Source organism: Arvicanthis niloticus, chromosome 3, assembly GCF_011762505.2.
Source record: "Arvicanthis niloticus isolate mArvNil1 chromosome 3, mArvNil1.pat.X, whole genome shotgun sequence".
Classification (NCBI taxonomy): Eukaryota; Metazoa; Chordata; class Mammalia; order Rodentia; family Muridae; genus Arvicanthis; species Arvicanthis niloticus.
This window is the reverse complement of record NC_047660.1, coordinates 121914963-121940376: the sequence shown is the minus strand read 5'-3', so window position 1 is coordinate 121940376 and position 25414 is coordinate 121914963. Positions and strand designations below refer to the sequence as shown.

The following is a 25414-nucleotide window of genomic DNA, read 5'->3' as shown; positions in this document are numbered from 1 at the left end:
TAAATGGGACCATTAGGCTTTCACTGGAAATCTCAGTCTCCTAAAAATTTGATGTTGTTATTTTTTAAAACATGATTTACTGATGGCATAAGCCTTTCAAATATGGAAAATAAGTGAGAAAGACCCTAGCAATGGAATAATTGGTCATCAATAAAGAAATATTCTCATTGAAGTGAAGCTGACATTTTACAGCTTATGGAACAGTTAAAGAAAAATAATATTTGGCTTATTTCAAAATGTTTTGGTGGGATTTCAAAGTCTCTAAAAGGGAGATAACACAAAGTGAATGGGCTTTTTAAACATCTATCTGTTATCTATCTATCTATCTATCTATCTATCTATCTATCTATCGTAACTAATGGGTGTCTTTGTAAGTGTATATGCACGGAAATGTGTGCCTTCATGCTTTTCTGGAGATCAGAGGATAAGCAGTTCTCACCTTCTACTATGTAGCTTCTAGGGGTTGGTCATCAGGCTTTGGCAGTAAGCCACTTAACCCACTGGCTCATCAGCTGGGCTTTTCTTGAAATGAAATACAGACTCTTATAAATGACTGCAGTGAGAAAGAAATAAATAGAAACAGCGGAGCCGGGGGTGGGGGTGGGGGGAAGGAGTGGCTGATGAGCTGGAGGGTTTATATAGCCACATCCCATGATGGAAGACAAGAATCTGCTCCAATTATTACCAGATCAGATTTCAACACTCTTCCTCCTCATTCTCCTCCTCCTTCTCCTCCTCTTTCTCCTCCTCCTCCTCTTCCTCCTCCCCTTCCTTCTCCTCCTCTTCCTCCTCCCTCCCTCTCCCTCTCTCCCCCTTACTCCCTCCACCTCTGTCGTTTTGTCTTCGTTTTCCGAGTGGAGTGTGTTCAGCTGATGAGAGGAATCAGCAGGATTTTAGGTGTTAATGAAGAGAGTGAGTTTGAGGTAATTATTCCTGTCTCCCCATCTCTCTAATACCTGACCCTCTGACTGTGTTGGGTTGGCTGTTCCACCTGACAGTCTCTGGATTCTAGTAGTGGCTTCCTCTGCTTCAGTCAGGCCCTCTGAATAGTCCTTTTCTTGACTCTTATTCATATTGAAATACTGCATTGTCAGTTTTTATGTACTGTAAACATTGTCCACAGCTTTATTATTGGTCTCTTCCTTCAGTTACACAGCCATCTGTGTCAGCTGATGCCCTGCCTGATTCAGGATGGGTTCAGTTTTTTACTCTCTTCAGGTGCTTTTACCATCTCTGTGTGTTTCCATAATTCTGCTCACACTGCACTGGTAGTCCTGTTAAAATCCATTCATGCTTTTCTTCAGGAGTAAGGAGTGGATTCTGGGTCCTCCCATGACCCTGACATACTAAGTTAGGATGTGGTGAGATACGCCCTGCTCAGCTACAGAACGGTTAAAAGAGCTGAAGTCAGATGCTTCACTGTATGAAAACAACACAAAAGAAAACTAGAGATGAAGAAGTGGTTGACATCGAAGTTCCAAAAGACAGTTTAAAGAAAACTTATATCCATAAAAAATAGGCTCCTAGCTCAATTCCAGAGGGACCGTTAAATGATATATTATGATTGCTTAGTTCTGGAGAAATAATCTTCACAAAGATGCCAGGAGAGACTTCATTCAGAGAAAGCAGTAAATGTTTTTCACATTGTTTAAAGAGTAAGATACTTGTTGGACCATGACCTCTAGGGAATGTGAGAATACTTAGAAATATCATGGTGTTCTAATAGAGAATGAATGCCAGCTGAAATTTATGTACGTTTTTCGAGTGAAGATTTACAGTCTTATATTGGAGGGGGTGTTGCAAATTAATGGTGAGTGTCAGCTTGGAACCAAGTCTCTAGGGCATTCTCAATGGCTTTGGTTTTAGTCATGTTTAAAAACGTCTCCGAGACACTGGGATGCATGGGATGCATATTTAACATCTACAAATTTGATAAATTGTTGAAGAAAAGATAATGTTCTGAGTTATAAAATCATGATTTCAAATTACCTCAGTCACTTGGAATTTTTTACTTAAAAAGGAACCATGAAGTGCAGTAGATAAGGCGTGATGGTTGGAAGGGAGGGAACAAAGTGACATTATTCATAGATAACAAGATTACATATGGAGAAAGTCCAGAAGAATCTACAAACTATATTGCTATGTGAAGTTGTCAGGCTCTCTAGATAATTGGCATATGTGCAAAATTAGTCATATTTACATACTAGCAACAAATAGAGAATTAATAAGAGGTTCTTTGTAATAACATAAAAGCCATTACATATCTAGGAATAAATGTAATAAAATGCATGGATGCCTTCGTTCTAAACAGTATAAAGTATTATTGGGAAAATTAAACCACACCTAAGCAAGTAGAAGAAAGGAGCAGGATAATGGTTTGAAAGAGATTCAGAATTATAAAGATGTCAGTGATATAAAAATTTACATAGGGGTTCAACAGGATTCTTGTCAAGACACCTGGGATTATTTTATGGAAAGTGCCAACATAATTCTATAATACTTGTGGAAACACCAACAATCGGAAATTATAAAGGAGAGTCAAATTAACCAAAGGAACAGAAGCCACAGGTGCTTTTCACCTTCTTAATGATAAAGCAACCACTCAATTCAATATAGAAAGCCACTCAATCCAATGTAGAAAGAAAAGACTTCTCAATAAATGGTGGATAGTCTACAGGATATCCAAACAGAAAAACAAAAACAAATGACAAAGCATCTCTTGGCTCTTGGCTCATGCTCCCAAATCTAACCCTAGATGAGTTACCAATCTCAACTTGAAAAGTAAAACAGGAAGATTGTGATTGAATCTAAGGGCTGCCCCACCAGACAGAATTCATATCTGGTATAGTACAATGGTCAAAAGCTCATAGCAGGCTGGATGTGGCACATGCCTTTGATCCCAGCACTTGGGAGACAAAGGCAGGGGGAGCTCTGTGAACTAAAGGCCAGCTTGGTCTACATAATAAGTTAGTTCCAGGATAGCCAGGGCTTCACAGAGAGACCCTGACCAAAAACAAAAACAAATAAAGAAACCTCATGGCCTGGGAAATGATAGGCTCTCATGGGGAGCTTCCCACCACTGTTTTGTTTAATGGACGTGTTGTTGAACTGTCTTGTATGTATTTATGTTTATGTCCAAGGGTTAGTGTTACTCTCAACTGTGGCCAGAGAAGCTTCCCACTGTAGAAGTTAATGCAGAGACATATAACTGGTCAAAGCACTGAGAATAAGTGACAGCTACATGCTCAGCCCTAAGTGGGGCAACTACATCATACCACACTCCAAAACTCAGGAAACATGGTGGAAGAACGACCAGAAAGAGTGTAAGAGCTGGAAGATGGGAGGGCCGCTGTGAAGTGCTGACTTCTGGTCATGGCATGGCTGTTCCACTAACGAAGTCAGTGCCTAAGATTCCCCCAATAAAACAATATTCCAGCAGGCAGCACTAATTAGGCTCAGAGAGAAAAAAGGAAACAGAAAAGGCACGGGAATGCAAGTGGGCTGTGTTGCCAAGTGCGTGGGGGAGAGTGGGAGAGGATGCCAGGGGAGTATATGATCAATGTACATGCATACGAAACTGTCAAAGATTAAAACCTAAGACAAAGACTTTAAGAGAAAACATGGTAGGAGAATCTCTTGATTTGGAGTAGACAAAGATTGGTTGGAAGGGTCATAACATGAAAAAAATTAGTTGGACTATGTTAAAATTAATAAATTCTTTTGTTTATTTAAGAGACTCAGGCAGCAGTGGGAGTCTGACGCATGGCTTAGGAATGACAATGGCCTTGAAGTAGCTATCACAACAATGTGAGTGAATCCCAGAGTTATAGCTGGGCAAAAAAGAGCACATACTGTGATTCTGTTGATATAAAATCACAGGAATTAGGTTGTGCTGCTAGAAGGCAGACATGTCAGTTACTTTTCTCACAGCTGGGGCTAAAGCAACTTAAAGAAGGAAGGTTTAGTTTGGCTCACAGTTTGAGGGTACGGTTTATCACGGTGGGAAAAGCACGAGAGCTGGGATGAGAGGAAGCGCTCAGGCAGCAGAGGGAGAGCCGAATTCCGGTGCTCAGCATGCTGTCATCTTTGCCTCCCATTCAGGACCCCGTGACATGGGATGGTGTCTCTAGAAATACACTCATAGACGAGACACATGCAGAGGTATGTATTTTCACCGTGATTCTAAATCCTGTCAGGTTGAAAATCAAGATTAAGTAACACACCAGGGTAATTTTTATCCTTGGGCAAACTATTGGCTAATTGGGGGGTGGGGGTAACAAAGTTTTCAGGGCTCTGGGTCACACTCTTCTTTTGGTTGGTTATAAATGTGGATTTAGTGTGTGAAAAATCTGTTGAGTTATGAATTGGACTTTGCAGTTTCCCGAAGGTATGTTAACTCATCAATGAAAACTTTTGACAATAAGAACAAAATATGTAGTTTTGACCTGAAGTACAAAGGAGTGGATTATACAGAGAGCAGCTGGGGAGTCTGTGTCACATGTCTAAGCATAAGGCGTCTTAGGAAGCACTTCTAAAAAATGGTAGTGGGGAGAAGAAAAGACAGAAGAAGAAAGCATTTGCAGTATTTTAGCCTATTTTCTACTATAACAGAACATCTGAAATAGAATACTTTAAAAAACAGGTTTATTTAGTTCTCAGTTTTTGAGGGTCAAATACCAAGATTGGGGGGCCTTCTCTATTGACTTGTGGTGAAAGCCCCTATATCACACAGTGGCAGAAGCACATGGAAAACAGAGATCCTATCGCAGGAAGCCAGGGTGTGACTTAGGGGTCAGGCTGCTCTTGTAACAACTCACAGGAACTACTGGAATCCTACCAGAATTCTGTAATCTTTTCTGAAGTCAATGTCCCTCTACCCCACCCCATGACCCAGTTACTGCAGCCCTACCCCTAGGAATGCCTTCTAAGAATCCCCTAACACACAGACCTTCGGGGGACCCACTCCAATCGTATTCAAGCCACACTATCTAATTTTGTTCTAGTAGCATCAGGGCACATTTGGAAATGTGTGCTCAGTTCTAGACATCATGTTGTAAGAGCGGCCACTGACAAATTGGCATATGCATAGACAAGGCAACCACAAAGCCACATCAATGAGGTCATCATAAGTCCGGAGTCTTCCTCATTTAGAATAACCAACGTTGACTTCTCACTCAGCTCACGGTCTAGTAAGTGTGACAGGTAGAGTTCTAGATGGCCCTTCATGGGTTGGAACATCTTCCTTTATTTAGCTTCTACCCCTGCCAGGCTCTTCTTGGAGCTCATCCACTGAATCTTCTACACTAACAGACCAGTGAAAGGGAGCAGAGAAGACATCATGGGATACTATTGTGGGATACATAGAGAGCCGTAGATACCCTTTACCCGCCCTTTGTTTTCCAAAAGATCTCATGTAACCCTAACCTAGCGCTCCTGTGTAAAGCCTACAGCATTCCTGTATGCTCAAGTAGAGGGATGGGAGAGCAGCTGGGTGGTTCAGCCTCAAATAACAATGGGTTGAAATGGGAAATATCAGAAGGAGCGAGACACAATCAAACAGAGTAAGTCATCGCTCACTTCGGACATTCGAAAAAGGGCGCATGATTACTTCCTTAAACATGTAAGCGCCACTCTGTGGAAGAAGGCTTCGACTTATTTTGGGTAGCTTCACTGGGCAGAGCTAAGAGAACAGCTGATACCATTTTGAGACAAATTTCAGTCTCCTTAGGGTAGAAAAGAGTTTGCTGTCGGTAGAGTTTGTTCATCTCACAGATGGTAAATTTGTGAGCACCGGTGAAATAGAAAATGCTCACTACGCGCTAAATTCTCAAACCCTTTTAATCTAACTTTTTACTACTCATGCTTCGCTGCAGAGGAAACTAAGTCTTAGAGAGGTCATGCAACTTGCCCGATGACACACAATTAAAAGGCAGAGACGGTGTGAATTCTGAGTTTTCTGTCAGCGCACACAAAGCCTCTGCCCTTAAACCGGCTGCCATGTTGCTTTCAGGGCCTTCTGTGTCAGGCAGTGCGGAAGAAGGTTCAGTGCGGATGTTGAGCTGGACTGAGATGCAAGCTGTTTTGTGGCAGGACGGTGTAAAGAAACTTCTGGGAATGTGAGGAAGTCCTACAAAGCAACTAGTGGGAAGCAAAGGATGGAAACAGCTCAGTCCTAAAATCTGCCCTGCAAGTATGGCTGCCGTCACATGAACATGGCCAAAGCACATAATACACTTGAATGTGATGTCTTTAGGAACTTTACCCCAAAGCTTTTAGGGGAACAAAATGACCTATGGTGCTATTTCATGTGCATGAGGCTTGGCTTCTGCACTGCCTTGTTGAGTCACTGCCAGGACCATTGATTGCAACGTGTTGGTTGGGTGCTCAACGTCTCCCCCTGCAGGGCGTGGCCGTGTGAAGCCTCTCCCTGAGCTGCCTGTAGTAAACCTATCACACAGTTGCAGAGAAGCAGGCTCTGAGAGAAGCCATAGTAATTTTGTCAGGTAACCATGGAGACACTGTGTTGCCCTTGAAATCATAGCCTATGAGACTGGATGCTGAAAACGCTGGAAGCCCATCATAATTCCCCGCCTGGTTCACATTTGTAAAACTAGATGAACAAGCCAAATACCATGGCATCCGTCCGAGAATCTAGATTGATGAAGAGACTCAACTAGACAGAATATAGTACTAGCGTCTGAAAGCAGGCATGTTTTTCTCCTGATTCAAGTAACCATTCGGGAACTGCTTCATGCCAAGAATCAAACTCAGCTTGATTATAGCCTGCCTAAGGTGGTTCAGGGGTCACCAGACCACAGCAGCACAATATGTTATTTAAATGTAAAACAAAACGGAGTTCACCTAAAAAAGAGGAGAGAGAGTAAATATGCTTAGACCACAGACTTGAACAGATTGCCACATGCTGGCCAGAAAATAGCTTTCTGATTTGTGGTTGTTGGAGCCGTGAGAAATGGGGATGCAGTTTTTATTTTCTGACAACACAAGGCAAATGAACCCACCAGCAGAGAGATTTCCTCCCGAAAGTAAATGAAACTGGAAATGAATGACATGGGTTGTATAAAACATAGACATTTATGCAGGAAACAGAATCTTAACAGGTATAAAAGATACTGAAATGAGGCCTCACATGGCTCTTGGATCAGCCATCCATAAAGGCAGAAGGAACAATTTTAACAAGTAAAACAGTGAAGTTATTTGTGTGACAGACTCGGATGACAGGGTGCAAAATTCCTTTCCAAGGGCCCAAGTTAACAGTGGGACAGAACTGTGCAAAAGCTATTCCAAAATCCTCAGGTTTCAGAGATCTACCTTGGCTATTCTCTAGAAAGGTAGGCTCCTAGGCTTCTCTGGATTCAATAGGACTTAAAATATGTCAATCTGGACATATGCATTTAGTTATCTCCCCAACAATATTTGAGAGGGAGGTGGCTGCAGGTGTGACTGTGAGAAACATAAGTGGGTTGACATAAGCGGACTCTGGGCAAGTGATGGACCAAGAGTTGTTCACCACATAGGATGCCAGCTGGCAGGGTCCTGTGGGCTACATGGGGCTGCAGCCCATCTGGAAGGGGAAGTATAGTGAGAGTCAGAAACTGTGGTAGATGTCCTGTATATATCAACTCATTTGATATATACAACAGGAGCAACAGGAGGGATTTGTCTTTTCAGCATTTTCAGTTAGGTGCCTATTTAAAGCATCTGCCACGGCAGTGGTTCTCAGCATTCCTAACGCCGAGACTCTAATACAGTTTCTCATGCTGTGGTGACCCTCAACAACAAAATTGTTTTCATTGCTACTTCATAACCATAATTTGGCTACTGTTATGAATCATAATGTAAATATTTTTGGAGATAGAGGCTTGCCAAAGGGGTCGCTACCCACAGATTGAGAAATACTGGCTTAGAGCAAAAATGTCTCCCATTCCAGCAGCCAAATTACGTGAGCGCCATGTTATGCCCAGAGTCCCAAGAATGTTAAATGCATCCTTAAATGGTTTCTTTTTTTTCTTTTCTTTTTTCTTTTTCTTTTCTTTTTTTTCTTTTCTTTTCTTTTTTTTTGTTTTTTTTTTTTTTTTTTTTTTTTTTTTTTTTGGCTCACAGTTATGAAACACAAAGTTTTAAGCCCATGTCCCCACGAAAAGAGCTCATGCTTTGAAGTTCTTTCTACATCTGAGAAATCTAAACACACCAATGGCCATCATAAACTGACCCTGTTGTCCTGGGGAGGGCACATGGGTGACAAGCAAGGAAGTGTGGGGCAAGATCAGAGACCTCCTTCTGTTTCTCTCATTGCCCTCACCACAGGCTGCATCTAGTTTTCCAAACAGAAATAAAGCAAACAAGCAGAAACCCACCTGGCTCATTGGGTCAAAGGGCAGTTGACTTTGGGGATAACCATTGTACTTCCCTGTTGGGAGAGGAGGGAATGGGGAAAATCCATGACTGTACCTGAATCTAATTCATGGACACATCCAAATAAGGGTCATAAGCATGAGGCTCATGAAGGCCCATGTACGAGACTTCCAAGTCATGGGTCTTGTTTATTTATCTTTAAAGCTTTTACTATGGTACAGGATATATATTTTGGGACAATTTAATAGAAAGTAGTAAAAAGATCTATTCTTCTGGATTCAGACCAACAAAAGGCTGGAAAATAGCAAACAACATACAAGACTTCCTTCCCACCAATTTGGAAAGTTAAAAATCTTATCAGACATTTGTTTTGTCTTCACAACAAGAAACAATTGGACCATTTCCCCTCCTTCGTTCTGCGGCTGATTAAACAGCTGCTTTAAGTCAACACTCTTATTTTGATTATTTGTTGGTTAACATTTGGCCAGGATAATACTATCAGTTCTAAGTGCTAAGAAGAAGTTCAAATCAGCTAAAATATTTTGGTTGTGTTTTACTCAGGAACCTTTCCTCTGCTTGTTTTTTAATCCCCTAAAAGCAAGCAGCCAAATCATAGCTCATCCATTTTGGCAGAATAAAACAATTAATGGCTTAAAACACTTGGCACACATAAGACTTCAGAGACCTCACTCCAACATCAGTGTAGGACATTGTTTATGTACTTTCTATAGGATGCATACGTAGCTTCATCCTGTGGAAGAATTTCCTTCATTTGGAATCCCCCGAGGCCTCTGGCAGATTTCCCTCTTCCTTTAGGTCTGTTTGTGTTTAAGAAATGATGCCAGGGAGAAAGATAACCATCTTTCCACTGCTTTGTGGCCACATGCATTCTCCTGTGACTCTGGTTTGCTCTTCCTAAATGATGCAGTGGGTTTAAGCACATCTTTAGAACTTCGCAGTGAGTGGTCAGGAGTCTTAAAATGGCATCAAGAGAGGCTGAGTCACCAGTGAGGAAAGAGCAGCTGGAAGCTGGCTATTGCGTCATCTGGCTTTCCTCCCTTGAACAAAGAGAATTATTTTGTAGTGTATCTGCAGATGCTCAGATTCCAAGTGACTTAACGCATTTGTCACGATGGAGTGTTTCAATCTGTCCTGAGACAGAGTGGAGAGAAGAATAGATAAATATTAAAGATAAATTATCAATTTGGATCTACTCCAAGGATTATTTTTCCTGGGAGGTTTCCATTTTATGTAACAACACAGGTTCAGCCTCTGTGTCATAAGGAAAGATCTGGTACTACAAAACTGACCATGCTGTGAGATTTTACGTTTGTGTTGAATACTATGGTATGCGTGTTGAAACTGATATTCTTAAGGGTTATGAATTTTATTTTTTTAGAAAGAAAGCATTAATATGGATTTTTAAAATAGAAGCAACTATTGTCATTTATTTATGACTATTAGATTAAAACTTCCTTCAAAAAGCTGGCTTTATACAGGGTAACTAGTACAGATGACAAACATATGGGTGTTGTCATGTTTAATCTAAAAATAATGCAAGTATACATTGCTGAGTATTTTATGACCATGGATGAGTTGCTCAAGAAATAACTCTAAGATTTAATAGCAGGAGAGTGGAGGGTCTCCATGAGCTTGCCAGAGCATGGATATATATCCTGGCCTTTCCATCCACTTAGTGGGAAAGTACCTTAAGGGATAGAAAAACATGCTGAGTGTCTAAGTGCACCAAGGAACTGAGAAAAGTGGAGAAGGTTATCCAGACTGAAATCTTATTTTGATGCAGAATCTTGGGGGAATTTCTTTGTGTGTCTCTCATTCTTTGCTCTACAGACCAAAATAAGTGTGAGTACCAGGAAGGGCTGGTTCAGATGTTTACTTTTACTTACCGTTTCTTGGAAGTCAAGACCAACATCATTCCTTCCATGAGATTATTAACATATCACCCCGCCTGCCCTGACTTTTCTTTAGCTTCATTTCCTACTAGAGCAACTCCCTGAAAACACACACATTGCATTAGAGTTGGTGATTCAATCAATCAATCAGGATTCATTTATTAACTGCTCATAAAACGTCTGTGTTAGTACAAAGGTCTCTTGTGATCCTTTTCAGTATAGAGCCTGGACTTTACACTCTTCCACAGGGTTCTGCTCCAGCTGGTTCCCATGTGGAGAATGAGAAATCCTACCTGGAATATCCTCCTCCATCCTTCAATCACAGCTCAAAATTCAGTTCTTCCGAAAATTCTTTAGTTTTTTTTTTTTTTTTTTTTTTTCTTTTTCCAAAAAAACACCTTAGGGTTTCCATTGTTGTGATAAACCACTATGACCAAAGCAGCTTGGAGAAGAAAAAGTTTATTTCATCTTACAGCTTGTAGTCCATCATCCAAGGAAGTCAGGGTAGGAACTCAAGGCGGGAACCTGAGGTAGGAGCTGATAGGCCATGAAGGAATGCCTCGTACTGGCTTGCTTTTTATAGCTTACTCAGACTGCTTTCTTTTAGCACCCAGGACCATTGGTCCAGGATTACAGGATTACAGCCCATGATGAGCTGGACCCTCTTGCTTCAATAGTCAATCCAGAGACTGCAGCACAGGCTTTCCTAAGGGCCAGTCTGGTGTGGGTATTTCCTCAGTTGAGGTTCTTTCTTCCTAAATCCCTGACTCTAGCTTGTATCAAGTTAACATAAAACTGGCCAGAACAATTGACCCTTTGTCAACTTTACACACAAGCACATTACTATAAAACAATAACTTTCCATTCTTGCTGTCCCCAATGTTATGCTAATGTCTCCAGGAAGGAAAGAACTCAGAAACAGCTGCATTCAAACCAAAGCAAAACCAAAGTCCAACAATGTGAGACCAGAAGACACAGTCTTCTGGGCGTCAATGGGCTTGCCACAGCACATGCACTGTGTCTGGCTGGCTCTACTCCATAGCTGCTGCTCTCATAGGCACGTAGATGAGAGTTTCAAGTCAGTTTATCTTACAAAAAAATCAGTGGGTATGGGAGAGGGTGGGGGGGGGAAATAAGAACAAAATGTAATGACACATATCTATAAAAATACCATGATGTGCTGGCTAGTTTTATGCCAGTTTGACACAGGCTAGAGTCCTTTGGGAAAGGCAATCTCAGTTGAGAACCCATTGGTAAGCGCATGTTGCATTTTCTTGATTGATTGATATGGGAAAGCCCAGCTCACTGTGGGCAGTGCTGTTTTGAGTTAGTGATATTAGGTGCTATAAGAGAGCAGGCCTAGGAAGCCATAAAAAGCAAGCCAGCAAGTAGCTCTCTTTCATCTCTGTACCAATTCCTACCTCCAGGTTCCTGCCTTGAGTTCCTGCCCTGACTTCTGTGGACGGTGGACTACAAGCTGTAAGGTGAAATAAACCATTTCTTTCTCAAGTTGCTTTAGCTCATGTCCTGCCTGATAATTGACTTTGGGCCAATGTGTAAGGATATTCAAAGCCAATCACTTTGGATTTTACCTGTTACCCTTTAAGAAGGGCTGATAATAAGTAGCTGTATTGTGTAAGTACAATGTGTTTATAAGGCTACTTCTTATAAAAAACATTTTAATACTTGAATTAGTCCCAATGCAAAAGTTTATATAGGCAAAATTAATTTTGGAAGGAGAAAGCAGTGGCTAAGTTTCTGATGGCTTCATTTAAGCTGAGAAAACATTGTTAATGTTTCCAGTGCATCAAAGAAGTTTTGCACAAATATTGTGTCCTGAACAGTGGGAAAGTTTAGCTCATATCTTTGGAAAATGTAGATATTTTGTGTTGGTCATTGCCTTTGGTGTTATAAGGAGCCAGAGAAACCCACATAAGATCTTTGTCTAAATACACAGTCACCCCTATTCTTTAACCATGTGCTGTAAGAAAACACACCAGTCAGTCAAGGGGAAGCTTCTAGGTGTCCTAATAAAACAATGTGGGTTTGACTCTTAAGAGAACCAGATTTCTCTAGGAAGGAAAAACACACCTCAAATTCATTGATTCAGTCTTGATTAACATGAAGGTGAGATCAGAAAATTACAACCGTGAAATAATAAGAAACTGGTGAGAGACTGGTGATTTGGTTCAGCAGGGATACATCCTTGCTGCACAAGTTTAAAGGTCTGAGTTCAGTCCCCGAGACCCCCACAAGAAAGCTGTAAGAGTTAGCGTGATCTCATCTCTTCTGCAGAGAGATGGGAGGAAGAGACAGGACTGTGACATCGAGGGCCCACTACCCTGAAGTATGCAGCAAGGCAGAAACAGAAAGACAGGTGCAACCTCAACAAGGTAGAAGGAGAGAATCTACCCCCTGAATGTAGTCCTGAGAGAGAGGAAAAAGACGGTTGAAGTGATCTTGCAACTTGGGTGTTGGTGTTGAAAGGGTACATTAGTGGACTGTCCAACAAGAGAGGCTGGAGTAGGACTCCATAGACACTTCATAGGCAGCTGATTTTAATCAACTACAACAAAATCGTATTGTGCTAATATTAGCCCACGCCTTCTTCCACAATAGCTGGCTGTTATCTGGTACAGACAGAACAGTTAGAATACAAGCAGCGAGGGATGCCTGTGTTACTAAATGGTAGCCAGCAGGATGTGAACAGAGGTCACTTGTAAACTTTGGAAAGTAACTTCAAAAGGAGAGAACACACATTGGGTCTTCCTGTTTCCCTTCCTCAGATGGCACAATAGTTGTCACTCATAGTCAGTTAAATAGAGAGACCGCCTATAATTGTTTTCAGTGCCCAAATCTGTTATATTTGTGTTATTTTCCTTTTTATTGATAAAAGCATTTTCTCCCCTCACATAATGTACCCCATTATGGTTTCCTTCTCTCTACTCCTCCCGGTTCATTCCCACCTCATCTCCTGTCCAGATCCATCCTGTTTCTGTCTCTCATTAGAAAATGAATAGGCTTCTAAGACATAATAATAAAATATAATAAGGTAAGATAAGATAAAACAAAAGCTAACTCACCAGAATAGGACAAAACAAACCATCGAATGGAATAGAGCCCAAGAAAAGACACAAGAAACAGATGCAGAGACAGAGACCCACTGATTCACACACTCAGGAATTCAATAAAAACACTAAAGTGGAAGCTATAACAGTCACAAAATACCTGCAGTGTAGAAAGATACAAGGAAAAATATGAATAATATAAAATAAAAAGTAAGATTAAGAAAAAGGAAAGGCCCTACATGGCATTGTGAGACAGGCAACTACTGCTAGGCACGCAGCCCACCCTTAAAAGTAGTTTGTTTCCTCAGTGAGACTCCCTTGAAGAAAACTAAATTTTCATTTGCAAGTGGTTATCAATTGGAAATAGCTTCTGGGTTAAGGATGGAGGCATGTGTGTACTTCTGTCAGCTCTAGGACCCATCTGGTACAGATCCATGCAGGCCCTGTGCATGCTGCCTCAGTCTCTGTGAGTCCATAAAATAAAATATAATAAGGTAAGATACAATAAAACAAAATCTCTTGATTTAAAGGGCCTTGTTTTCTTGGTATCCTTCATCCCCTCTGGCTTGTACACTCTTTCTTCCTCCTCTTATTCTACAGAGAGCCCTGAGTCCTCAGGGGAAAGATTTGATGGGAGACATCCCATTTAGAGCTGAGTGTTTCTGGGTCTCTAGTGTCTTGCTGTGAGTCTCTGTATTTGTTCTCATCTGCAGTAGGAGGAAGCTTCTCTGATGATGGTTGAGCAAGACACTGATCTATGAGTATAGCAGAATGTCATTAGGAACTGTTTTAGTGCTACTTTTCTTATTAAGTAGTATTTGATTTTATCCTAGGTCCCTGGGCTATCTAGCAGGATACTGTTTTCTCTTCCATTCTGCTAGTCAGTATCTTTTTTATTGGGTAGTTGAGACCATTGATGTAGAAAGATATCAAGAACAGTGTTTGTTAATTTGTGTTATTTTTTTCTCATGGTGTATGTATGTCTTCTGTTTTGATTTGCTTATCTGGGATTATTTCTTGCATTAACCTTGGTGTGTGATTAACTTCTTTAGGTTGATGTTTTCCTTCTAGCACCTTCTCTAGGGCTGGATTTATAGAACAACTGCTTAAATTTGGTTTTATTATAAAATATCTTATTTTCTCCATCTATTGTGATGGAAAGTTTTGCTGGGTATAGTAGTCTGGGTTGGCATCTGTGGTCCCTTAAAAGTCTATAGAACATCTTTACAGGCCCTTCTGACTTTAAGAGTCTTCATTGAGATGTCAGGTGTTAGGTCTGTCTTTATATGTAACTTGGTCTTTTCCCCTTGTAGCTTTTAATATCTTTCTTTGTTCTGTACATTTAGTGTTCTGATTTTATGTGTTGAGGGGAATTTCTGGTCTAGTTTATTTGGTGTTCTCTATGTTTCTTCTGGCTTGATAGGCATCTCCTTCTTTAGGTTAGGAAAATTTTCTTCTATTATTTTGTTGAAAATATTTTTTGTGCTTTTAACCTGTATTTATTATCAATTTTCTAATCTTATTGTTCTTAGATTTGGCCTTTTCATAGTGTCCCAGATTTCCTGGATGTTTTGTGCCACACAAAACATTTTAGATTTAACATTTTCTTTGACTGAAGTATCCATTTACTCTATTGTGCCATCACTGTCTTAGACTCTCTCTTCCATCTCTTGTATTCTGTTGGTGAGGCCTCCTTCTAAGGTTCTGGTTCAAGTTCCTAAATTTTTCATTTACAGATTTCCCTCAGTTCAGGTTTTCTTTATTGATTCTATTTCTACTTTCAGGACTGAATGGTTTTATTCATTTCCTTTCACTTTTTGTTTGTGTTTTTATAGGTTTCTTTAAGGGATTTATTCCCTTTAAGGGGTTTTAAAAACAGGACCTCTGTTATATTCATTAAGGCTATTTTAAGGCCCTTTTATTGTGTTTGAGCTATGCTGCATTTCTCAGCGTCTACTGTAATAGAGTTGCTGGGTTCTAGCAGAGGTATATTGGCTTAGCTGTTACTGATTTGTTTTTATGGTGGTGTCTAGGCATCTGGGTTGGAGAAGATTTTAATTCTAGGTGCCGATATCTGATCTTGTCTTGGTTGGATGGGCATTTTTTCCCCTTGGTTTCTGTTGTCTTCTCAAGGTCTTAGGAGGTTGTGGTGGCTGTGTGTTGCCTGGTAGGGATTTCTTTTGGGATACTGATAGGTATTGTCACTGGGTTCCAGATAAAATGTGTTTCTAGTTATTAGAAACTGGCACTTAGGAATGGGGGTGGGTTGGGGGTACTGAGGGGGTCCACAGGAGGGAGGAAAGCAGGGTATTCTATCCCAGAAATGGGGGCAAAGAGTGAAGAGAGGCCACAACAGGTTGTCTACTACAGAGATGGGATGAGAGTTGGGGATTGGATATAGAGGAAAGGAAAGAGTGAAGAGCTGAAGCTTGCCTACCTGCTTTCTGGACTACTTGTTTCTCAGGCAGGCTTGGCTGGTGGATTCCCAGGGAATGTCTACTGGTGTTGGGGCAGGGACAATGGGATGAGCTGGGGAAAGGAAAGTTGGAGGAGAAAGTTTTGTGGTCCATTGGAGGTGGGGGCAGAGAGGAAGGAGAGGCCACAGCAGGTGGTCTGTTAGGGAACTGGAGATGAATGGGGGATTAGCTTGGAAAGAGAGGAAAGAGGTGAAGATCTGCAGTTATCTTACCCACTTTTCTGGCTAAAGTGTGAGTGAGGTATTTTAATAGTCTAGTTGATAGCTAGACTTTGAAACAGCAATTAGAAATAGAATTGATGATCTATTGAATATATTCCTAGATTTTGACAAGAAAGCTGAGTAGTTAAGCAAAGGAGAATGTTTACTTCTGTTCTCTCTGGTGAAAACAGCATGTGTTTAGCTCAGCCAGAAGTGAGACTATACATTCATAACGATTCAAAGCATAGTTGAAATCAGACGAGTATTCTATTTCCAGAGCAACAACTCTACCGCATGGCCTTAGTTCACAGTTGTCAGTGTCAGCTAATTGTTAATAAATTGAAAACAACAATAATTCTTAATGACAGAATTGTGAGGTTCATATGAAATAATTTGCATTAAGCACCTGCCCGAGATCAGAGTAAATGACAAGCCTTATAAAAAGATAGGTCACAGTGTAGCTCTAGAGCCGAAGAATAAAAATGAACAAAGATAAATAAGGACAGATACTCCAAGGGTAGGCAGTCTTGGTCACCAATGGGGCTACAGTGTTCCTGCAAGTGCTCTGGAGTGCTTCTTCCTTGAGGGGTAAGTGGTAAAAGTCAGAGGCGTATAAAACAGTTAGTATACGTGTGAGCAAACACTGTGAGTCAATATGGCCAGTGTTCAAAGATCACGCCCACTTTCCCAGAAGCAAAACTGAAGCTTAAGATTTCTGTCATGAGTCAGAAACCTTCAAAGCTTTTTCATGATGTCGGCAAAGGCAAAGGTTGGTTATTTTGCTCTTCAATTTCTTTATTGAGCCAAAGCCATACAGATTAAAGGTAGCAAAAACTTTTAAGCAGAAAATTAGATGTTCAATGCCTCTGGTAGGCATGTAATTAGTTATCTTAATTAAACACATTTTGTATATACTTATCAAATTAACTATCTTCAGAAGCACTAGCTATTTTTGCTTTGTACTGAGGTGGTAATGGAGGACAAAATACTTCCTGACAAAGTAATAATCTGAGTCTCACTTCTCCACACTTTTGGTGCTAGAATATCTGAGGCATGTATGGTTTTCTTATCCCTAGTGGATAGGGGAAGAAAACAGAAGTGACTTAGAAGTAAATGAAATTTGTGTAGACCAAATAAAAATTTTGCCAATACAATATGATATAATATGATATGATAACTCCTAATAACATCTACTGGGTCACTTTACTGACTTTTAGCCTGGTGTGTGTGTGTGTGTGTGTGTGTGTGCTCCAATGGACACATCTACAACCCAAGTCCCACATCTAAATGGGATAGGAAGTTTTTAAGACCCAGACTATGTGTAAGTCTGATGTGAGAGTATGTCTCCTAGAAATGACAGGGAAGCCACACCCAAGATTCCTCTACAATATGGCTGCCTAAACAAGACTTGAATAAGTATGCCAACAAAGATGCCAATATGGAAAGGGAAAATCTTACAGAGTTCTGTTACTAGACAAAGAAATACAAGCAACTAATAACTGCTGAGTGGGGGGAGAGGGAGAAGGAAAGAGAGAGGAAAAGGGAAGAAAGAGAGAGAGAGAGAGAGAGAGAGAGAATGAACCTCTCCCAGGAATGAACCCCCTAGCTGCATATCTAATACTGAGTGGTCAGCTTTGAAACCATATACACACAAGCAACGCTAAACGGACTCAGCTGGTTGTATTATACATTATGCACGTATCTGGAACAATAATCATCAAAGAAAAAGAGGCCATCAATTAGAGAGGGAGTGAGAGGAGACATAGGAGGGGTTGAAGAGAAGGGACATGGGAGGGACTGGAGCGAGGAAATGGAATTAGGGGAATGATGTAAATATATTTTAATTGAAATAAAAGTGTTTATTGAAAATATGACATACAAACTAGTTCTCTGAAAAAAGCTGATAAAATAGACAAACCCTTTGTGAGTTTGATAAGAAGAGAGGACTTTGGGCAAAGGTATATAATATTTAGAATGGAAACGAAAACATAGCCACAGAAATGGAGGAGATTAGAAGAATTTCAGCATAGTACCACATATAAGCCAATACTAATAAATTTAAAAACAGTTTTCAGCAAAGTTGGATTTCTCAAATTAGCCTAAATTACTTGAAAATTTTGATTAGACTAATTACTGAGAGTTAGGGGAAGAATCAATATACTTGCTAAAGCTATAATTCCAATACCAGTGGACCCTAGTCTCCAGGGTAGGAGCCTGAAGGTTTCTGTGCTTATCAAGAGTCCTAGTTGCTTCTCATCTGTAAAGCCATAGGGATGCTGCTGCCGTTGTCAAGAATGGTGATCACAAACCTGTCACTTCAGAAAAGGCTTTAGGACCTGGTAGATACTTTATAGCTAAACTCTCGTTTAACTCTTACTTTCTCTCTATAGAACTATCTCAGACTACAGAAAATGAGAATCATTGCTATGATGTCAGCACAATATTAACAGTGAACTTGATAGAGTACAAAGCAAAACCAAATCCTTGTAGACAAAACTTACCGCTGATTATGGGTAGACTTATTTAAGATATCACTTAGAACTCAGCAACACACACAGCAACATATGATCTCATAGACTTTATTCCATGTTTGCAAGGTTAATTTAAATATGAGAGTCTATCAACACTAATAATTAATCAAAAATATAAAAGAATGTTAATAAATATTAAAAAGGAATTTGACAACACTGAACCCTCAAAAATTTTAAGCACAAAAGCTATATAGTAAGATTATTTAAACGTGATAAAGCCTGCTTTCTGAAAGTGAATAGCAAGGAAAACTACAAGTTGTAGTCTGTTGAGATTTCCACTGAAAATAAGAGAATTCACAGCACACTGGTACCTAAACTTGCTTAATACTACCTGAGTATGAGCAAATTGAACAACACAAGAAAATTAGTTATCAATAGCACAAGAAGAGACACTTTCTACATAGCTCAGCAAGTACTTAAAAGCAGTTGAGAAGAAACAAAGAAAATCTATAGAACATGTATCTAGGAATAACAGCAGCAGCACAGAAACTCGGATAATAACTACAAAAGTTTTTGACCCACACAAAATGAGGTCTGAAAATAAATTAATCTTTTGTACAAAGCCAAGTTCCCTCCAATAATGTGCAAATATGGTGCAACTCCACAAAGCTTTGAACTAGGTGAAACGCTTCCACACAGAAGACAGGATTCTTTGAAACTAGTTCAGAAGTAAATGAAAAGCAGTAACTATTATTACTGAGCTGCATTCTAAGTACTTGGTGTACATTATCTTACTGTCCATGTGAAGTGTGTGTGTTAGTTTCTGTGGATCCTGCATGCTAGTGTGTACATGTGGAAGTTAGAGGACAACCTTGGGTGTTGGTCCTTGTCTTTAACCTTGTTCAAGACAAGGTCTTTAGATTCTCCTGTCTCTACCACCCACCTAGCCAAAGGAGCTCCAGGACTGGCTCTTGTGTTACTGTATGCAGCTTTGTGCATGTTCTGGAGTTCTGAACTTGAGTCTTTGTGTGCATGTGGCAAACACTTTACCCACAGAGCCATCTCCCCAGGTCCCTTGTATGTTTTTGAACTGTGTAATTTTGCTTGTTGTCATATAAGCATGGGGAAACTGGTGATCTGTTTCTTTGGAAGGCAGATCTTGGAGTTGGAAGAGAGTGTAGCGAAATGGACTGTCTTTGTCATGTGTAAGTGAATGTAAAATAAACAAATGCTTAGTGAGGAAATAAATGTATGGTTCGCAACCAAACTCCTTAAAGTTAAGATTATATTAATAGTCAGAGGCCATGGGGGTGGGCAAGTAGCTTCTGACTCTAAAGTTTGCACATCTTTACATCCTGAAGAAACAACTCTATGTTTTGAAAATATTTTGCACTAGATGTTATCAAATAAATGTACTTAACTATTTTTTAAGTGTCAGGCACACAGTTCATTTCTAACATAATCATGCAGCAAGTGTCTTGGGGAGAGAGCAGTCATAAAGTTATGGTTTTTTTCTTTTTAAAGGTTACTTGTAATTCTATCTACTTGGGGGACTGAAGCAGAAGGATGGAGAAGCTGAGGCCATCTGGAGTAAGCCAGTGAGACCTCACATTTCAAAGCTGGGGTGGGAGGAGACTACAGGGGACTCAAATCCTTTTCAAGACCAAAAGATAAGAGCAACAGAATCATAGATGTGGTAATGCCCCCAACGGACCAATGTGTTGAGGAAACACAGCAAGGAAATACTGTGCCTCTAGGCATTCACTAAGGCTGTTTCTCAAAAGAAATATCATGTGTATCTATGAAGAGATATTTCTATAATTTTTGGTTTCATCAAACGTTCTAGGGTCATATTATTTTCGTAATGAAGAAACATGGAAACAATAAGTTTGAAACTCAAGTTTATTTCAAGTTCAAAGAACTTATAAATAGTAGAAGATAGGGGCAGACAGACATAATAGCTATAGCTGGGTCAAAGATCTCTTCATTAAGAAGAATACTCTACAGACAAGAAAATTATGAGTGTTCTAAAATTATGAGTGTTCTAAAATTATGAGTGGTTTAGATCCACACTCAGGAAAATACTGGTTTGGTCTGTAGTAATAATGAGAGGGTAAACTCACTTAATTATTGTTATGGTGAAAGTAAAATCACTAATTATTAGGTCAAGTCTAGAACAGCCCAACCTACCCTTCATTTAATTTGTTAATTTCATTATAAATCCATTAATGTTCATAATTCTTATCTCACTCATGAAGATATTCATATATGCATTAGGCCAGACAAAGCATCATCTCTGTAGGGCTGATTCTTAGTCTGTATAATGAGGACAGCAGTGAGCATTACTTACCTTACATACAAGATACATCTGAGGTAACATACAATGGGAGTAAAGTTCTAGGCACCAGGAAAATAATTAAAAACTAGAGCCTGCTTGTGACATAGGACCCAGCTCAGAGGTGACTGCTCTCAGCAAATGATGAGAATGAATTGGCACTGTAGCCTGTTCACTGCCAATTATAAATCATAGCTCAGAGAGAGGTGTTTTTATCTGAGAAAGATCTTCCACTTGTGATTATTTTTTTAATTTTTTTGAGAGCCTTAGTTGGTCTCTGAGTCAAGGTGGCCCATTGTACATTCATTAGCTCTGTCATGAGATAGAGCAGACTTTTGTGTAGCCGTAGCCATAAAGGTTTGTTTGTTTGTTGTTGTTGCTTTTTGCTAGTTGCTGAGCCAACCCTTACCTATATGTGAGGTGGTAAGATCAACTCGATAGAAACTGTGAGATGAGACCTTTTCCCTGAGCTCCTAGTGGTGATGACTGTGACTCCCAGTGGCTAACGAATCTTATGGCTGCTCGGAATAGCAACGAGATTCTCCAAACAGAAGGATGCTGCAAATGAGATTTTCTATAAAAAGTACATCTGGGAATTTTTGGTCTGCACATGTGTTTCGTGTAAATCTAAATTCAATTAAGACAAACACCACAGACTTCTGGAGTCTGATAAAGGAGGGAGGCTCAGACCATCAGGTGGCAATTCATTAGCAAGAGAATCTCAGCTTGAAAGAGCTGTGGAAAAGGCTCTGTGGGCAAATGTATGCAAAGTAGCCAGCTTGGTTGGTACTCTGTAATGGTGACTTGATGCTGTCCTTGGCATCCTAATCGTCCCCTAACCCTCCCTGTGGGTGCTCAAGGACTTGATGAAGGAAGAAGTTGGTTCCAGATTGAACTTGGTGCAAAGGAATCTAATTTTCCAGTTTAAAAAAGAATCTGTTTAATGATCATAGAAACGGTGTCATACAGAGGTAACATGTTTTGTTCCTACCCAGGTTCATCTGTTGACAGCTATTTTTTTCTGTCATAGAAGTCACAGTGTCTTAGCTCATTCTCTGTCTATGCTGGGATGCACAGATGTGACAGCTGTTCCTACTGAATGCATCCAGCATTGACTGAGATTCAACCAATATGGTGATTCAAAGCTCCACACTTGGATCCAGTTCACCAGGATTGATAACCACCTTAGTTTGAGTCTTCTTTGAAGAAGAGCCTGGGCCAAACATGTAGTTTGTGTGGGAGGTGGCCCTACAAAGCCATGAGGTTATTTGGGGGACTGAGGCAGGAAAAGAGGAAAAGCTGACTTAAGAGTGTACTTTGGGGATTTCCACATCAAGCAGCAGATGTTAGATGTTCCCAGGACCTCTGCAGGGCTCTCAGAACACTTTAAAACATCTTTCTGGAGGACAGACATCCTCTTTCACCGTTTGGGACGGCCTGGGCACTTTGCAGCTCTGAAGTCTCAGGCTTCTATGTGCCCCATGGTGAGGTAGTATTCAAAGAGGCCATGAAGGAAAAAAAAAAAAAACCAAATGAAGAGAAACTTCTAGAAATAAATATCTGTAAAGGGAACAAAATATTTCTCCCCAAATATAAAGGACTGTTGCCCAGAAGACAATCAAATTTAGGGGGCCATTCTGTCTTCTTGCTGTTTGCCTAATAGTACTATAGAGATTCTTAGACATTTTTACACACACACACACACACACACACACACACACACACACCTGGGATATTCATTAATTCAAGGTGCTTAAAGAAACCTCTGCCCAAATGTTAGCTGACTACAAAGTTAATCCAGTTCTGATTCTCATGTCTGCATAGGACAGTGAAACTTATCTAAAAATGTGGGAACAGAAGGGATCAGGTATGGAGAGGACAGAGGGACAGAGTACTGGGAGAGACCACTGGAATTGGGGGATGGGGTACATCTTTGGGATGAGCTAGTGGAATGGAAATTCCCAGGAATCAATGAGGGTGACCCTGGCTAAGATTCCTATCAGTGCTTGTAGACAGGATACATTTTGGATTGAATGTTTTGTGGGTAGGTTGGTGTCTCTATCACTTCACTGGTGTTTCTATATGGCTATAGGAGGTGGCCTCTTCAGGTTCCATATCCCCAATGCAGTGAGTCACAGCTAAGGTTACCCCTACTGATTCTTGGATGCCTCCCTTATCCCAGGTCTCTACCCACCCACGTCAGTTGTAGATTTCCATTCATTCTCATAGCCATGTAGCCATCCCCCATGTACCTCCCCATACCTGATCCTAAATTCACCATTTCCCACACCCTCCTAGTTCCCTCCTTCCATCTGCCTCTTATGACTAGTTTATTCCCCCTTCTAAGTGAGATTCAAGCTTCATCACTTGGGCCTTCCTTCTTGTTTAGCTTCTTTGGGTTTGTGGAGTGTGGCATGGTACCTGTATTTTATGGCTAATATCCATTTATAAGTGAATATATACCATACATGTCCTTTGGGGACTAGGTTACCACAAGTAATGTAGGCACAGGGGAGGGAGCAGAGACTGAGGGAATGTCCAACTAATATCCGGCCCAACTTGAGACCCTTCCCATGGGCAAGCACCAATGCTAACACTACTAAGGATACTCTGTTATGCTTGCAGACAGGACCATGTTGTCTTCTGAGAAGCCCCACCCAGTAGCTGACCCAGACAGATACAGATACCTACAGCCAAACAGTGTATGGAACTTGGGGACTCTTAGGGAAGAATTCGAGGATTGATTGCAGGCCCTGAAGCGGATAGGAATTCCATAAGAAGACCAACGAAGTCAACTAACCTGGACCCTTGATGCTCTCAGAATCTGAACCACTGACCAAAGACCAAACACAGCTGGACCTAGGTCTCCCCACTCATATGGAGCAGATGTGCAGCTTGACCTTCATGTGGGTCCTGAACAACTGGAGCAGGGGCTATCTCAAAAGCTGTTGCCTGTATGTGGGATGTGTTCTTCTAGCTGGGCTGCTTTGTCTGGCCTCAGTGGGAGAGGAAGCACATAGCCTTTTAGAGACTTGAAGTGCCAGGGTGAGGGGATACCCAGGAGGAGCCCCCACTGCTCAGAGGAGAAGAGAAAAGATGGGGGAGGGATTATGGGAGGGGGTGACAAGAAAATGGGCAGTGAGTGGGGTCTAAAGTAAATAAGTAAACAAAAAAATTAAATTAGAAAAAGATTCCTAGCAGTGGGAGATGTGGAGCTTGAACTGTCCATCTCCTGTAACCAGGAAAGACTTCTAATGAAAGGATTAGGACACCAACCCAGCCACAGAACCTTAGAACCACAATTTGTCCTGCTTAAAAGATGTACAGGGTTAAAGATGGAACAAAAATTGAGGAAATGTTCAACCACAGCTGGATCCAGCTTGAGACCCATGCCATGAGAGGGAGCCCGCCACTGACACTGTTAGTGAGACTCTGCTATAAGTGCAGACAAGAACCTAGTATAACTATCATCAGAGAGGCTTCACCCAGCAACTGATAGAAACAGATGCAGAGACACACAGTCAAACACTAGGCTGAGCTTGGGGAATCCTGAGAAAGAAGGAGAGGAAGGATTGTAGGATCCAGAAGGGTCAAAGACATCACAAGAAAACCAACAGAATCAACTAACCTGGATCTGTAGGAGCTCACAGAATTCGAATCCCCAACCAGAGACCATGCATGGGACTGACCTCTTGGTCTTCAAGTGGGATTCCTAACAGCATGACTAGGTCCTGTCTCTGACTCTGTTGCCTGCCTCATTTGGGACCCTTAGCCAGACTAACCAAAGGGCGCAGAGACAGTACTCAAATTAATAAAATCAGAACTGAAAAGGGAGACATAACAACAGAAACTGAGGAAATTTAAAAAATCATCAGATCCTACTACAAAGGTCTTTACTCAACAAAATTGGAAAATCTGGATGAAATGGACAATTTTCTAGACAGATACTAAGTATCAAAATTAAAACAGGAGCAGATAAACCATCTAAACAGTCCTATAACCTCTAAAGAAATAGAAGCAGTCATTAAAAGACTCCCCACCAAAAAAAGTCTGGGGCCAGATGGTTTTAGTGCAGAATTCTATCAGACCTTCCAGGAAGACCTAATACCAATTCTTTTCAAACTATTCCACAAAATAGAAACAGAAGGAACAATACCCAATTCATTCTATGAAGCTACAATTACACTCATACCTAAATCTCACAAAGACCCAACAAAGAAAGAGAACTACAGACCAATCTCTCTTATGAATATTGATGCAAAAATACTCAATAAAATTCTCGCAAACCGAATCCAAGAACACATCAAAACAATCATCCATCATGATCAAGTAGGCTTTATCCCAGGAATGCAGGGATGGTTCAGTATTCGAAAATCCATCAATGTAATCCACTACATAAATAAACTCAAAGAAAAAAACCACATGATCATCTCACTAGATGCTGAGAAAGCATTTGACAAAATTCAACATTTCTTCGTGTTAAAAGTCTTGGAAAAATCAGGAATTCAAGGCCCATACCTAAACATAGTAAAAGCAATATACAGCAAGCCAGTAGCCAACATCAAACTAAATGGAGA

The 25414-nt window shown here is 40.6% G+C and overlaps 1 long non-coding RNA gene across 1 annotated transcript; it reads left to right on the top strand.

Moving 5' to 3' along the window:
• The first annotated feature begins 774 nt into the window (after positions 1-774).
• On the top strand, positions 775-23954 carry LOC143441820 (uncharacterized). The gene is made up of 3 exons (XR_013109516.1): positions 775-923; positions 11714-11770; positions 23463-23954. It is a non-coding gene; the product is annotated as an uncharacterized LOC143441820 (long non-coding RNA).
• The last annotated feature ends 1460 nt before the right edge of the window (positions 23955-25414 follow it).